Source organism: Microtus ochrogaster, chromosome 18 (genome assembly GCF_000317375.1).
Source record: "Microtus ochrogaster isolate Prairie Vole_2 chromosome 18, MicOch1.0, whole genome shotgun sequence".
Classification (NCBI taxonomy): domain Eukaryota; kingdom Metazoa; phylum Chordata; class Mammalia; order Rodentia; family Cricetidae; genus Microtus; species Microtus ochrogaster.
This window is the reverse complement of record NC_022020.1, coordinates 2147593-2160036: the sequence shown is the minus strand read 5'-3', so window position 1 is coordinate 2160036 and position 12444 is coordinate 2147593. Positions and strand designations below refer to the sequence as shown.

Below are 12444 nucleotides of genomic sequence, written 5' to 3'. Positions count from 1 at the left end.
CCCATCCTCCCCTTCTGCCTTATCTCTCCCCATCTCCCCTTACCCCCCTCCCACCCCACCCCCAAGATCCCAATTTTCTCCAACAGCTGTGAGCACCCAATCAAGTGGCTCACAACCACCTGTAACTTCAGGTTCAGGGAATTTGACACCCTCTTCTGGCCTCCATGGACCCTACACATACATGCAAAGGCACATATAAATATAAACATACAAAATGAATCTTTAAAGTAAATTACTATAGGCGCTGTGTTGCTTGAGGCCATTTTGCTTACTGCATAATGCTGTGTGTATCTGGTAGGTTTGGGGCCATAATGTTATTGTTTGCTGTCACGGAAGGTCATTGTAAGTCAGAATTAACAGACAATAATTCTTTCTGCTAATGAATGTTGTAGGGAAACAATCTCACTTCAGGGGGAAACTGATCTTTACTGGTTACTTTTGTTGTCCTCTAAACCATTCATTGTCTGGAAGATTATTTGTTGGGCTAGACATATAGCTCAGTGGCAGAGTGCTTGCTTGGTTAAACAAGGTCCTAGATTTAATTCCCGGCACAAATAGATAAATAAGATTATTTTCTCTTAAAAGTATTTAGCTACTAATGGTAGCTACAGGGTAGAAGGAATTGATAGCAAATATTTGTAGAAAATAATATAATTCTATTAACTTATCTGTATGCTTAATTTCATTTTGGTTCATCCCATATTTAAGTTACTTTTTGATAGCAGACTATCTGTACAGTTGGGTTTTCTGAAACTAATTAAGAAAGCACTTGTAGGTTGTCCTGCTCACCTATGTGTATACTTTCCCTATAAGAGGGTTCTTGAGGACAATAAATTCACCACTTGCTATCTGTACATTTAATTCCACTACAGTTTAGAAACAAAAAATTGTTTGTAGCAAATAGAACCATAGCGAAAATATTGAAATTGAGAAAATCAGTGACAAGAAAACTTTTAAAAGCACATAAAAACTGAAGATGGCCAATAATATTGAATTTAATCATCTAGATAAAATGTACAGACTTTAGTTTTAAAGGAAGTGATTATATAACAGGTCTCATGATTTTAGGCATCAACGTAACACTGTGTTTCCTTCTGTTCTCTTTAGTACTTCTGTCACTACACATCTTACGTTTGCAAGTTCCTGTCATGAACAGAGCACTTCCTCATACTTTTCCTTCTTTGTGACAGCCTGATGAGTATGGCAAGGCAGACCTCTGCGTCTGGAGCAGTGACTGGGACAGCATGGTGCAGAGCCAAAAGGGAACTTTGACCACTCTCTCCATTATGCTAAACCCTTTCAGCACTGGTGACATGCCCAATATTAGGAATCCTCTGTTGAAGCATAACTTTATAAAAAGGTCTAATATATATCTATATTGTTTTGTATCTGAAGCTTTTAAAACTGTTTTTGTAAGAGACTACATATGGGTAGTCATGTTGTACAGGTTCTTGGGTTTCGATTTCAGTCTTTCCTGTGCTCCCTGTGACACATTCTGAGCCTATTGTCCTTTTCAGTGTCCCTCACTGCATTCCTGCATGGTTGTGGTGTTCTTGTGTTTATATCTACAGTCTAACTGTTCTTTAAGAATGTTCTATCACTTTCTTAAATACTTGTGTTATTACATCACTTGCCTTTTAATACCTTTCTATAGCTTTAAAAGATCAAATTTTTTTTTTTTCTTTAGTACTGGTGATCAAACCCAGAGCCTCAAATATACTAGACAAGTACTGGACCACTAAGCCTTATTCCCAGACACATTTTCAAAACAACTTTAAGACAGTGTCTAGCAAAGCTTTCCCATACAGACTTTACACTCAGCCTCTAATCGGGCATTCTTTGAACTTGCAGTCCACCTGCCTCAGCCTGTTGATTATTTGGCCCAGCTTCAAATAGGTCCTGATTTTGACATTCGAGTCTGTGCATTGCTAGTGTCAAATGACTGTGACCTTCCTTTGGATGACCCCTTCTATGGCTCCTACAGAATAGCTAGGAAAGAGTCTTTGCTTTCCCCCCCTTACTACAGTTTTTTTTCTTTAGCATTGGTCCTTTGATCATTTTTGTTTATTCTGGTGTCTTTAAAACATCATTCTTAAAAAGTTGTATTTGCAGTCTGAATATAACTTATTTGTTGTAATCAAATAAATACAGTATTTGAGTCTGAAGCAATTCACGCACACTATCTGCCTTAATTTATATGTCTTCCTATTCTCTAGATAGCTATGGACACTTGGAATAGTTCTTGCTTCAGTTTTTTTCTAAACACACTTATTTGTGTGCATGTATGTGTGTGTGTGTGTGTATGTGTGTGTGTGTGTGTATGTGTGTGTCTGTCTGTGTGTACACAACAGCACACATATGGAAGTCTGAGGACAACTGGCAGGATAAGATCTTTCCTTTCATTATGTGGCCCCAGGGATGGAACTCAGGTGGTCAGGTTTGGTAGCAAGTTCTTTTATTTCCTAAGCCATCCCCCCTTAATTGAAAATTTGGAGTCAAATCTTGCCTTTTTTGTACTAGTATGACTTTAAAGAAGTCGTGGAACAGTTGAGCATTACAGTGGCATTTTAGGAAGGATGCAGTTTATAACAGTTTTATGCTTGAGTAAGAGTGAAAAAGTGAAGGCTTCGAGAAAGAGACAGTCTTTAGCTAAAGGGTAACTTATTTATTTGGAGGAGTGATTTCTGAGTTGTTTTAATTTTACCCTTTTACCCTTAGGTCTGAGTTTTCCAAGTTCATTTATTGTTTGTTATTGTAGCTTTTGGTATAGACCAAACTGTGTCTGTCCCAAATTTGTACATTGAGGTTTTAATCCCTGGTGTGACCATAGCTGGATAGGGTCTCTAGGAGATGTTAAGGTTAAATGAGGTCACAGTGGTAGGTGTGCCCTGATCATGTAGAGCTTGAGACCCCAGCTTGCCTTCCCACCAATGTACAGGACACAGCCGCAAGGCAACTCATAAGACAGCACATATGAAACCTAACCAGGATCCTGGAATGTCGAATCCAGAACTGTGAGAAAATCAGTTGATGCTTAAGATGCTTCATTTTCAAGTCTTGGCTATGGAAGTCTGAGTGAAGTAGGAAAGTATTAAAAGGTACCCCATTCTCTGGTGTTTTTTCCTCAGTATAAAGTAAAAGAACCATTTGATGCATTTGTTAAAAATTGTATTTGTAAACTTTATTGTGCTTTTAGGTGCCATTTTCTGTCATAGTCTGTATCTTTACTTCCTTGACTAGGTAGTAATACATTTGTGGACATCAATTTTTAATATTACTGTAAGCGTTACAGCTCAAAAGGACAGGTATCCTGGCAGTCAGGAGCCAAGGAATACCACAGAGTCATACCCCACAACAAATCTCACACAAGAGATTTATTTGGAGAGAAAAACCCAAGAGGGTAGCTGCCCCTGCTTTAGTGAGAAACAGTAGAGTTTCTTGGGGAGGGGGATGGACCTTTCCAGGGTATTGGATATTGGTGAGATTTCAAATCCAGGAGATTGGGCTTTTTACTCTATAGAGTGAGGGCATGGTTCAGTAGTTAGAGTGTTCTATGGGTGGAACCTGGCAGTTGGAGGTCCTCAGGGGAGGGGCTCACAAATGCTTAGTATTATTCTAGGTACACTTATAGGTATTTTTCTGGTATATTGACTGGGATCTTTTCACATCTGTGGCATACTCATTTTAGAATAAATCAGTAGTTTCCTTTTATAGGCTTGGTTTTGCTTTCTTGAAACACTCCAGATATGAGTCCTTAGCACTTGATTCTAGAGAACAGTTTCTTTATTGCTTTCCAGTGAGAGAAACTGAAATTCAAGTTATTATTATTAGTACTATTGCTATAAAGTTTATATGGCACTCTTGGATAGGATAGCTATTTCTTTTCAGTGTTCACATATGCAGTAAAGTGAACTTAAAACAAAACTTCCCATTTGTGTATATTAAGTAATATATATATAATACATAACATATAACATATATAACACACATGTATTAATTTATGTATATAATGTATATAATTAATGTATATAATTTATAGTATATATTTATAGTATATGTAGTTCTATATTTATAAAAATTTCTATACTTTTTAATTAAATAGTTCTGATTATGTTTTATCAAATATATATAGGATTATATAAAATTACTTAGGAAAGGTCCAACAATTCCTGCATGATTAAACAGACTTCCAGTGAATCAGTTTTACAGTACTTACTGTTCATAACGTCCATTATTCTCTTTAGCCTTTCATGTTGCTTATCTCCCATAAAGGACTATTCTGAAATACCTCTTCAGTGTACCATTTGACATATCCGTTTGTAATGATTTTGAATTTGGAGAGTATAATGAATGACTGTGTTTTTAATCAAGAATAACTTTTTCTTTATATTCTTAACATTAGAATGGCCTTCTCCATACAGACAGTAGTACTTTTACTTTAGTTACAGACTTTCACAGTAACTTCTGTTTTTTAAAACTTATACCCAATATTCGGCATTTAAGAGGTTTTTTAGTTTTTCACAAGTCTAAATATCATAATGGTATAGTCATGAAGTGATTGTTGGTTAATAGACTATGTGAACTATGTGTCATTACAGATAAAATGGTAAAACTGTCATGACTTTCCTCCAGTTTATTATCTTTTTATGATACTGGTTGGTATTAATATTATCAGAAGTGTTTGAAGGCAGAAAGTTTTCAGAGTTTTGAGATTTCCATATTGTAGCCCATTTACACAGGTCATCAGTTCTACATGGCTAGTCTAAAGCCTGAAGGGAGTTCTCCAAGAGGGCTGCCATGCTTGAAAGGCTTCAGAGTTGGCTTAGCACTCTTTAGTCCCTGGAGAAATGCTGCATACTGAACTACTTGTTTTTCTTGACTCTTCAGGTATGTGCAGGGTGGAGCTGAGGAAAGAAAGCGTGCTTCTGTCAAATCGTCGCAGAAAGTAGGGAGTCATTAGCTATTGTTGTCCAATGAGTTTCCAGAATTTAATGAATAGATTTGGGGTTGGTGGGACTAGAGAGACTGAGATTGGGAATAGTAATTTCCCCGATGGACCAGCCTTCTAGAGTCATCATTCCATGAGTCAGGGAACCGTACCTTCTCTGTCTTGGCATTTAGTGTTCACTCCTCATGAGTACATTGTCGCTAACAGCAGCATAGCCTCCCCATTTTGAAGTTTGATCTAAATTTGGTTTTAACTTTTTATATTGTTAAATTTAGAAACACAAGTAATTTTTATATATTAATTTTATAGCTTTTAACTTTCCTAAATCCTTTGTTCTTTTAGTACTTTTATATATAAAATGTCAGTCTGCAAATAAAATTGTAGATATTTTTTTCTGTCTTCCACTTCTTTTTCTTTCTGCAGTATTTCCAGTTACATGTTAAATAGATATATCTGAGAGAACATCCTTGTCTTGTTCTGTTGCACACGAGGAATACATATTCTTCCTTGAGTTTGACATTGGTCAATGGTAGCAGACATTTTATCCACCTTTTTGTTTCTCAAAGTTTTCCCTTATTCCTTATCTGCTGTTTTTTGTTTTATTATTTGTTTTTAAAACCGTGAATCAATGTTGATTATTCATAACACTCTACAATATACTTATTATCTATTTTCCTCAGACATAGTTTGTGCCTTGTGTGCTGTTTCCTACATCGACTGTAGTAGAGACTGCTATATCTGGCATTAGTAATATCTGTTATGTGAATAATTTGCTGATACAGTTTTCCTTGCTTAGAGAACACATGATTCCTGACAGCAGTTTACACCTTATCTCAAAGCCTACCTAATCCAGCATTCTGCTGTTACCTACTGATAAATATCAATTACAATAACGGTTTCTCTAATCAATAAGCACAAGAGCTGAAAGTACAATCAAATTCTTGTGAGAGCTATACTTTTTAAGTAAACACGTACTCCGTTTTTATAGCAACAGTGTGTCTGAGATCTAGCAACTGTATTTTACATTTATTAGTTTCTGAAGGGTTTTGTTTTTCTAACTGCTAGAAAAAGATGGAGGGTCAGTTAAATTATATTTACAGAAACAGAATAAAGTACAGTAGTTGACAGGAGAGTTAGAGCAAAGACATTTCTGGTTTTCAATCTCACTCCGTCAGCATTTCCTTGCTGTTAGGCTCCAGCTAAACAAGAATTTTAAAGACCAGGAATTTTCCAGTTCCTTATTATCTTATGCTAAATATTTTACGTATTATAAGAAAGTCTAGCTTGTTGGCAAGAATGAAGTGTAAGGTGGTTTATTCTTCAAAATCCAATCTTGTGGCTGCACAGTATTCACTGAATCATAATGCAGAACCAAGTGGGATTTATCTGTTAAAACAGACAGTGTCTTGGAACGAAGCCACCTATTGTTCACATCTTAAAATTGCCAACATATATTCTTATTTCTTAGATTCCCTTTAAAAAAAGGACCAGAGAGCCATGTGTTAAAAAATATATTAGTAAAGGTTTTACAAATGTAATTCAAACATTAAAATCCTCCCATTGATGTTGAAATGGTCAACCTTGTGAAATATTAAGAATTTTGCTCAAGGGTTCTTCTGTCACCTCCCAACAAAATGCCCTAGGATGACAGTGTTAGGAGTATTGTTTTAGCAATAAAGATTATCATGTGGATATGTTCCATAGAAGGCCCCATGGTGGTAATACCCCTAGATTTTGTCTTTAAAGAAAACTGCTGAGAGGCAATAATTTTTTTGTATGTGTCCCATTTTCATTAATGCATGGTAATTGATGGAGCTGCAGTGACTCGTAGCAGTAATGAGTTCTAAACAGAATAACGCACTCTTTTCTAATAAGTGAGCACTGCTGGGGTTTAAAAGCATACTAAATCAGTTGCTTTAGTATGAATTTATTAGTTTTTTTCAGCATTAGCTTTAATAGTAGTTATTTACATAAGCGTACATCCCATTAACCGCCATCAGGGCTGGAAAACATGCTGAACTGTTCATATTTTCATATAATTATTGAACATAATGGTTTCATTTGCATTTCTAAACAGTGATGTTTCTGTCAGCCTTGGAAATAGTGTCTTTACGCAGTCCCTATTTCACATCCACTTATTTGACATCGTTAAATTTTATGCTAATGTGCTTCCCTAGAATATCATCAGTAGGACAGATGCTTGTGCTTTAATATACAAATCAGGCATGCTTTTCCATCCCCCCAAATTGCAGAAGAGATTTTTAAAAATCTGCACTTTTTGACAGAGTCCATCTCTATATAAATACGTTTATGAAATAAAACTTTTAGGGTTAAACGTTCTAATCCGGTTACTTCTTCAGAATGCTTTGTTGTAAAGCTATCTACCTGACTGGGTTAGTTCTGTTGTCCTGCATGAGGAGATAAGTCTTAATAAAGATCTTCAGAATGCTTTATTGTAAAGCTATCTACCTGACTGGGTTAGTTCTGTTGTCTTGCATGAAGAGGTAAGTCTTAGTAAAGATCTTGGGGCTTATGAATATTTACAATATTCTGCTTCTGAAATGTTGATCTTGAGATGTAGGTTTTTCCACTCTTGAATACTGCAGGTCACAGTGTTAGCTTTTAATGTTTTCTCTATGGTTTTGTTCCTTTAATCTCTTAACCTGAGTCGTAAACTTTCTAACAAAAGCTTTTATGTTAATGCTGTTGGACATCTTAGCCTCTGGTGCATTTACAAAACCTTGAGTGTGAGAGTGTGAGTCGTTTGGTAGGGAAGACTGTCAAGGGAAGTAGCAAAATACAGAAGGCTACTTTGTGGACACATTCCTTGCCCATTGGTTATGTGTGTACAGTCAGCTTCTGTGTCTCCTGCAGTTGGGGATGCTTTTGTGAGTGGCTGGAGTATGTTAAATAGCAGTTATCAATTACACGGTTGTTTTGAGTTGTTTGAGGTTTTATCATGAGATGAATGGTCATTGAAGCCATAAACTTTTTCAGTAGGTCTCACCTCTTCTTTTCTTGTATTCTGACAACTAGGGCAGCATTCTTTTGTTGACACTTAGTGGACCTGCAGTGCTGGAGCTGACTCTGCACAGTGAAAACGCAGGGTTGGCAGTCTTGCAAGACAGAGCAAGAAGCAGCTTTGAGAAGAGTTCTTGCCCCAAATTACCTGCTAAAAATAAATCAGAATTGCTCTAGCCCAAAACTGATCCAGCATACAAGGATTGTCTGGATAGGAATGTGATTTGGTTTAACAGGTCAAGAGGCAACTGAAATTTTTGCAAAGATTTCTATTCTCTGGGGAGTTGTGAGTAAAGAAAGGACGGTGCAGAAAGTACTAGATGTGAGTCAGTCCACTCATTTTCACTCCAGCTTTTTTGTGAATTTTCTATATGATCTCTTAAAATAAGTCTGAAATTAGTAGCTCTCACAATTACAAAATCTGAGTTATACTTAATATGTTGGGCAGGCAGAAAGGGAAACGTCTTTCTCATCAGAAGATCTGCTGCCACATCAGGCATCATATATGAGTGTCGGGAGAGGATAGGAGATGATAAAAGCACATGACTGCAAGCCTGGCTGACTGAGGTTACTCTCTGGAAGCCCAGTAAGGGTGAAAAGAGATGACTGACTTTACCAGATTACCCTCTGAGCTCCTTCCACACTCTGTGGCACACTCCACTGCTCCCCCACAGTAACCGCAAAGAAAGTGTTTAGAAGTTTAAGTTTAGTCTGGGAATTCAGAATATTTTTCTAGGAAAGTGTTTTCACTCCTTTCAAAGTTCCCTTTAGCACCAAGTTGGTACTATTATTGATGGTTTTGGGTGGTTTGCTACAGAAGAGAAGAAACATCCCTGTCACTAAAGGATAGCATTGTTTTCATTCCTCCTATACATACTTCCTCTTCTGGAAACCTTACCAATAAAATAAAATTTTAATCTCCCCATTCAGTATTGCAGGACCATGACGTTTGCTCTGATGATTCACCTATGATGCTTACTTCCAGAGTAGAGGAGTTGAGGTGCTCCAGCACTGTTTTAGCTCTGTTTCCTAGCAGCTTCTGTGTAGTTTTTGAAGTTGAGGTAGATATCAGCCATAAGGAATCAATCAGTTGAGAGGTGTTTGAGTTTTATTTATTTTTTTCTTTTTTTATGACTTGGGGAAGAGAATTATTACCTCCTTTTGAGAGGTGACTGAACTACTGAGGAACTTGATCCTGTGGTTGAACTCCCCCTGCTCTGTAAGACTGCTGGAAACTACTCTGTGCATAGCACTGGATAAGGAAACTTAAGTAAAAGAAATTGATTTTACACTGTATAGATTTTCTTTACGTTTTATTTTGTCTTCTGAAATTAGGTCTTGCTTTTTAGCTCAGGTTGCCCTTGAACTTGTGATTCTCCTGCCCCAATATCCCTAGTGCTGAGATTATACATGTGCTCTCTTGCTCTCTTTTTCTAAGCTCTCACTTTCAAATATGTAATTTTGGATAATTATAGGGAGCTGTAATCTGCTTTTCAGTAGACTGTTTCTCAAGTGTTAAATGTATGGTTCAAAGCTTCTGTTTGTGTGCTCATTTTTTTCTAATATCTAATTGTTCTATCATTTACTGAGAATGGGATATTGAAATCATTGAGTCTGGTTATGAGTTTATCCATATATCTTTGTAGTGCTGTCTGGTTTTGCATCATACATTTTGAAGGTATATTTTCGCATGCATAAAACTTTGAGATTGTTATTTTTGTATAATGAATTGACTCCTTTGTCATTGTGTACCAGCCTTATTTATCCCCAGTGATATTTCGTGCACTGGAATTTATGCTAAGATTCTTTTGACCTACTTTAGCTTCTTTGAATTGTGTTAGCATGGTAAATCTTTCTATCCTATATTTTTCTAAATAGTTCTATCTTAATATTCAACGTGCATTTCTTATAGTCAACTCATAGGCAAATCATTGTATTATCATTGGCCAGTTCAGGATTATGTCACTGTGTTTGTGTGGATGTGTTTTTAAGGCTTTGTGTTCTGTTAATTTGTATCTATTTCTTCACCAATCCACTAGATAACTGGCTATATGGCAAGTACTGGAAATCCTAAAATACTAATCTTTCAGCTTTCCTCTTCCTTTGCAGAATTGTTTTGGCTATTCTTACTCTTCATATTAAGTTAGAATCAACTTGTTGTTACCCTCAAAAAGATTGGTAGGATTATAATTTTATTTTACGTTACCTATCTATCATCTGTCTTTGTACCGCTATACCTCTTCAAAAATAAACAAATGATTAAGCAGGTTTTGTAAGATCTTAGGCCTATGAAAGAAAAAATCCCACGTATTTTTTAATTTTCTTTAAAAATTACTCAAAGGCTTGCACAGACGTCTTAGAGTTTACAGATTATCTTAATACATTATATAATAATAAAATATTTTTTAAAATTATGCATCTCTAGATTTAGTTTAAAAATATAAAGTCATAAATGCTGTCTTAGTCACTTTTCTATTGCTGTGAAGAGTCTCTTACAAAAGAAAGCATTTAAGTGGGGGCTTGCTTTCAGTTTCAGAGGCTTTGTCCATTATTACCATGGTGGGAGTGTGGTGGCACGCAGGCATGGTGCTGGAGAAGTAGTTGAGAGCTACTTTCTCATCAACAAGCTGATAGAGAGTCTCAGCCTGGACCTTTGAAACCGCAAAGCCCACCCACTTCTACACAATTCCTCCAGCAAGGCCACACCTCCTACCTTTCTATTTTTCAAACACTTCCACTTCCTAGTGACTAAGTATCAAATATATGAACCTATTAGGGGCATTCTTATTCATTCAAACTACCACAAATGCCAAACTTTATCCTGTTCTAGATGCCTTATTCTACTTTAGATGTCTCATAAACACTAATATAAAGTAATTGCTTTTTCTAATAAAAACAAAATTCAAGATGCCTATTGTAATAACTTAAACTTTAACAATTTAATTTTGGTTAAGAAAATAAGCCATTACTGTAGTTTACCTATGTTTATAACCTAGATATGTAAGGTGCTGTATGTTTTCTGTGTTTTAGATATAAAAGTTTTCTTTTAAGAAGTGAATAAATAAAGGTTTAAACTAAAAATAGCATAAAGGCTTTAAAGTTTTTAAAGGTAAATTTAATATCTTGAGATAAAATTAATGCTTTATTTTCTATATAGTATATTCATAAGCATTGATTTGTTCTTAAATATGTTTACCAAAACCCACCTTCTAACAATATTTTCTTTTTTTTTTTACTGAAATTAATAGTCTTTATTTTGTTCTATTTTAATGCACTTTAGATTCTATGGTTACTAGTATACTTGAGAATATTACAATGTGGATCAGAAGGAAGTTCAAAGTCTGATAGTGGTGCTTACTGCAGAAGAATATGGTGACCCAGGATAGTCTTCAGAGTCCTAGAAAGTGGGAACAGAGAGAACTGACTTCACAAAAATTTCCAGTAAATTAACTGCATTAGTAGTGACATGTTTGACCAAAGAAATATATCTCTAAGACAGAAAAACTTAACAAGAATATCATACAGATATTTTACAAGTGATTTGTTTATATTTTAGCAAGTTAGTCAATACTTGAGCTTAATGTCTGTCTATATGCACATGTGTTAAAAAAATTTAGTTGTTCTTTTCCAATGCTTTACAAAATTTATATTTCATTAATATTTCTTGATTTTTAAACATAGATTTAACTCCTTTATGAAGTACACTGAGATGAATGAGGTTTGGTAGGTAGTCTATAAACAATTACACAATTATTCTATAATAAAATTTCTCATACAAATTAATTTTAATTTGTCTCCTAGGATAAATGTCTCAAAAAGTTTTCTATTTAACCTAGGTTTTGTTTTTGAAAAAATTATTTTATACAGAACCTGGATTTAGTATTTATTACTTCTAGTATGTATCAATTTTCCTTTCATTTAATTTTTTCTTTTAACTGTGAACCTATAATATTCCTCCCATCAAACCCTCCATTATATTCCTCCTCCTTTCTTTCTTATACATAACCTCCTTTTTCATTGATTATTATTACATGCATATGTGTATATATTATACACACGTATTATATATGTGTATATATATATATAACTTGTTCTGAATAATGTTACTCATATTTATGTTTTCAGTGTTCACCATTTGTTATTGGATAACCAATTGTTGTTATCTTCCCTAGAGAAGAGTATCTCTCCTGCACTCAGCATTCCTTACTTGCTTGGAGTTCTTTGTGTAGGACTGAGAGAACTTGGGTTTTTCTTTGTCTGTTTTGGCATGTCTATTGTTGACATCCATGTTGAGCTCTTGTTTCGGCAGACATGTTGGTGAGACTTTTTGAGTGTAGTTTCTGAAATAACTAATAGATTCAACCTCACAGCACAATCCATTGTCCTCTGGCTACTATAATCATTCTGTCCCTTTTCAGCAGTGTTTCCTATGGTTTGGTGCAGGAATGGTTTGTAGATCTGTCCACTGGCATTGG

General features: G+C 35.4%; 1 protein-coding gene across 2 annotated transcripts in view; it reads left to right on the top strand.

Moving 5' to 3' along the window:
* Positions 1-2880: 2880 nt before the first annotated feature.
* The window catches only part of Kiaa1328 (KIAA1328 ortholog), a 197675-nt gene continuing 188111 nt past the window's right edge, over positions 2881-12444 (top strand). The window contains exon 1 of one of the 2 annotated variants that reach the window (XM_013349344.2): positions 2881-3098. The gene's annotated coding sequence lies outside the window, so the exon portion shown is untranslated. The remainder of the gene's footprint in view (positions 3099-12444) is intronic. The other variant, XM_013349345.2, reaches the window with a different exon arrangement.